The 4,947-nt window shown below is 36.0% G+C and overlaps 1 long non-coding RNA gene across 1 annotated transcript; it reads left to right on the top strand.

Annotated features, from left to right (window-relative positions):
- The first annotated feature begins 3,371 nt into the window (after positions 1-3,371).
- Positions 3,372-3,824, top strand: LOC124886471. Its single transcript, XR_007043721.1, has 2 exons — positions 3,372-3,436; positions 3,558-3,824. It is a non-coding gene; the product is annotated as an uncharacterized LOC124886471 (long non-coding RNA).
- Positions 3,825-4,947: the final 1,123 nt, after the last annotated feature.

The raw sequence follows: 4,947 nt of genomic DNA, 5'->3' as shown, positions 1-4,947 counted from the left end.
CCAAGTATTATATATATATATATTTGCGCGTGTTGTGCTGATACAGGTAATTAGATCCTTCTATATGCAACGAAGTGCTGTCCAATTTTTGGGAACATGTAAGTGAAAGTACAGGTATTTGAACGGGTTCTCCCGGGCCTTCTCGGCTTCGGGTGCCAGTCCGACCCGATGGAATTTTGGGGCGTGACAAAAGTAGTATCAGAGAGGTTCGTCCTAGTGAGTCTACAAAGCCGTGTCTATGTAGAGTCTTGTTTATCGGTGTGTTGTGCACCACATCTATAAACAGGAGGCTATGGACATTTAGGAAATTGTTTCTTTTCTTTATGTCTTAGATCGTGCGATAGAGCCTATATTGTATATGAAGTCATAGTTGACCACTGAATCAGTTTTTTTCTCTTATTATAGTAATGATGCCGGTTACCAGAAGCAAGAATACCGGTAAGCAAGTAGATGTGGCTGTCGGAGAGGGGACTAGTAAGTCACCCACTATACCAGCTAATCAAAGTGAGGCTCCAGCTGAGCATGCATCAGAAACTTCCCCCAGTCCGGAAGAAATAAGGGGGAGGAGAACTATATCCCCAGAGCTACCTATTAATGCTGTTGATCAAGATCTTAGAAATGCAGTGCAACTTTTGACTCGTATAGTTGCTGGGCAAGCTCAAGGGCAAGCCATTCCTACTACAGGTCCTAGTGGTATAGATAGGGCGGCTAGCCTTCGAACACAAGATTTTCTTAAGATGGATCCTCCCACTTTTACTGGATCAGATCTTAACGAGGACCCACAGGACTTTATCGATCAAATTCAAAGGGCCTTGGATGTTATGCATGTAACGGGTAGAGAGACAGTGGAGTTAGCGGCGTATAGATTTAAAGGGGAGGCTATATATTGATATGAGGACTGGAAACGATCTAGGGGTATTGATGCACCCCCAGCTACTTGGAAGGAGTTCAAAGAGGCATTTCTTGATCATTATCTTCCATTCGAGACTTGTCAGGCCCGTGCAGATCAGTTTTTAAATCTTCGTCAGGGGAATATGAGCGTGAGGGAGTACAGTCTTCGATTTAATTCCTTGTCGAGATATGCTCCTAATGTTGTAGCTACTATGGATGACAGAGTTCATCAATATGTGGATAGGCTAGAACCATATCTGGTTAGAGATTGTACTATTGCTGCTTTGAACAAAGATATAGACATAGCGAGAATCCAAGCTTTTGCACAAAAAATGGAAGATCAGAGGCAGAGGAGAAGAACACAGGAATCAGAAAGAGGATATTCCAAGAGGGCCAGATCTACAGGGCAGTTCATGGCATCCGAAGGAGGGTTCAGACCACAGTTTTCTGCTAGACCACCTAGGCCATTATCCTCTTATTCTACAGCTAGTGCCCCACCACAGTTCCAAGGGTTCAGAGGAAATCAATTTGGGCACAGAAGTGAGAGTCAGAGTTCGCGGACAGTGGGGTACCAAGGGCAAGGGAATATGAGCCAATCAAGACCTCCTCGATTGCCATGCAATAAATGTGGAAGGTATCATTTGGACGCATGTCGGCCGGGGACCAATGTTTGCTTTTGGTGCGGTATGTCGGGGCATATGATGAGGGAATGCCCACGAAGGGACATAGGGGGTATGGCACGACCTACGGGGTCATTTGTTGCATCATCATCATCGATGCCTTATTCAGGAAGGGGTGCACAGCCAATGGGTCGTGTTAGAGGTGATAGAGGAGCCACGAGTTCTAGCGGGGCTCAAAATCGTACATATGCTCTAGCGGATCGACAGAATTTAGAGGCTTCTCCAGATGTGGTTACGGGTACGTTGTCTATATTTTCATTCAATTTATATGCCTTAATTGATCCCGATTCTACATTATCTTATGTTACTCCATTGGTTGCTGGAAAGTTCGAAAGAATACCCGAACTGTTAGTTAAGCCATTTGAAGTGTCCACACCGGTCGGGGAATCTATTATAGCTAGAAGGGTTTATCGAAACTGCATAGTAACTGTTTGTGGTCGTGATACGATGGCTGATTTTGTGGAGTTAGAAATGGTAGATTTTGATGTTATAATGGGTATGGACTGGTTGGCATCTTGTTATGCCACAATTGATTGCTGCACGAAAAAGGTATATTTCCATTTTCCAAATGAATCAGTCCTTGAATGGAAAGGTGAAATTAGCGCGCCAAGAGGTAGATTTATTTCTTATTTTAAGGAGAGGAGAATGATTTCCAAGGGATACATATATCATTTAGTTAGAGTAAGTGATACAGAAGCGGAGCCACCAACTCTTCACGTTGTTCCGGTGGTAAATGAATTTTCTGATGTATTTCCTGAAGATCTTCCAGGTTTGCCTCCTAAACGAGAAGTAGAGTTTGGTATTGATGTAATACCAGGCACCCAACCAATCTCCATTCCTCCGTATAGAATGGCCCCAGCAGAATTACTAGAATGTGTATGGTTGAGGTCCATGATATGGTTGAGGTCCATGATACATCTCATTCGAGAAAAATGTGGTGTAAAATATGACAATTTACCCACAATTTTATACAGAGATAATTCAGCATACATAGCACATCTTAAGGGAGGATTCATAAATGGAGATAGAACGAAACACATTTTGCCAAAGCTTTTCTACATACATGGGCAACAAAAGAATGATGATATTAACGTGCAACAGATTTGTTCAACTGACAATGTGACTGATTTATTCACCAAATCTTCTCCAATTGCAACTTTCAAGAAAATGCTGCACAAGATCGAGATGCAAAGGTCAAGGATGTTCTCATTAGGGGGAGAGGTTTTTAATGAGGCAGCCGAAATGCGTATTATTAGAGATGTGTACTCTTTTTCCTTCACTAGATTTTTTTCCTACTGGTTTTTTCTAGTAAGGTTTTAACGAGGCACATTATTTACCAATTAGACATTCAAGGGAGAGTGTTATAAATGTATTTACATTATAGTGAATGTCTATCAACATCCACTTTGATATCTATTAGGATCTGAAGCATCCGTCTTTTACTCAGACTAGGAGTAAATTTTCCCTATAAATAGAGGGATTTTGTTCGTTGTATTTACAATCTTATGATCTCTCATCCCTCAAGAGAAAAGAAATAAGAACCACTCTTTCTATTCTCTCTACTCTGCTTCTTTATTCTTTCTTGTTTTATAACAACTATAACTTTTTTTTCAAAAAAGAAACAAATCATACTTATATGGAAAACAAATTATTAATAAACCAAAAAGGACTATATAAGTTAGTCCTTCTAAATATATACCATCACATTAAATATTTCAACACTACTTCCCGAAATTTCTCTACCATTTTACACTATATATACAAGACCTTTTGCAATAAAATACATAATTAGCATTTGAGATCAATTTCAATAAGGATGACGAAGTTTTTAAGCCATGTTATTTGTTTTTTCCTCGTTTTTTCAGGTTTGTGTTTATATATTTTCCAGTATTTGTTTGTTGTCTTATATGAGATAATTAGAAGAATTTTCAATTCTTTTTCTTATTGATATATACTAAATAATTTATTGGTTTAATTTGGGTGCAGTTTTGACAATCACTCAGATAAATGCTCAATGTGATGTACAATTGCATGAACCGCCATGTCTTGCTGCTGAATGTGAAAAAGAATGTAGACAAAAATACGATGGAGCTGGAAATTGCATTGGTAGTGTTGAAACTGGCCCATGTGTCTGTTTCTACCCATGCAACTCCAATTAATTATATTATACACCCTTTTAATGTACCTATGATCAAACGCAAATATTACTGTTTTAATTAAGAATTGAGTATCAATAAATATTATATTCTATGATGATCGATCTCGTCTTGATCACTTTATTTTTGCCCAACAATAGTTTTATTTTTATTTTTTTCCTTCTGGTGTTGGGCAATGACATACATAATTGACAATTTGTTAAGAATATTCGAAGTTTGAATATGGGAATCAAACTATAGCTGATTTTAAACACCGCTAGCCATTTAATTTGCTACATTTTTTTGATAGTATCAAAGGTTCAAGATACGATATATATCAACTAAAAAAAATACTATTTGAATTTAAAACACAGTACATGTTTTTGATGAAAGGTGTTTGCATCGGCCATACTGGATGCACTTGGTATCCATTTTGAAATTAAACCTGCATCCGCATTCAGAAAGGGTAAAACATTAAAAGAGGATCTCTTGAAATTTACTTTCCTTCTAATTTATGATTTAGATTGATGATAAAATTCTTTTTCAGTTTTGTATCAATAAGGAATAACATATTTTCCTTTTGTTTCATTTAATTCTAGAAAATTTTTGCTCATCAGTTTTTTTTCTTCGTTTCTTCGATTTCTTAACACCCCAACTATAAGATATCAATATATTATTTTTTGCAACAAGAATTTATGATCGACGTATTAATATTCACATTCACATCAATCATAATATAGTAGTGCAATACATGAATTCATAGCACTTATTTCAAGTTTAGACATTATATACAAATTAATTGGTCTTTCTTGGAGGAAAAAACAAGACATTCTAATAAAATTATACTTTCCTATGGTATATCTCTGACAATAAAAGCATATATAAATAAATGGATAAAGCACATAAATAGCAATTCCGATCAAACAAATTCCACGAAAATGACCATGAAATTTAAATTTTATTTTTTAGCTATTTCAATTTATTGGCTTAATCTATACAGTTTCTACACACCTTATATATAGTTTCTATACATTATCTTATAAATATACATATTCTATATAATATTATACAGTTTTAATACACAATTTATACAATAATATATAGTTTTTTTTACCCATTTTATACAATAACTATATAATTTTTATACACATTCTATACAATTTTTTTATATGAATTTTATACATATACATATTTGATAGAACTATACAATTTTTATACATATATCTTATATAGATACATAT

This window comes from Capsicum annuum, chromosome 8 (genome assembly GCF_002878395.1).
Source record: "Capsicum annuum cultivar UCD-10X-F1 chromosome 8, UCD10Xv1.1, whole genome shotgun sequence".
NCBI classification, from domain to species: domain Eukaryota; kingdom Viridiplantae; phylum Streptophyta; class Magnoliopsida; order Solanales; family Solanaceae; genus Capsicum; species Capsicum annuum.
The sequence above is the reverse complement of the archived record's forward strand: the minus strand, read 5'-3'. Positions and strand labels throughout refer to the sequence as shown.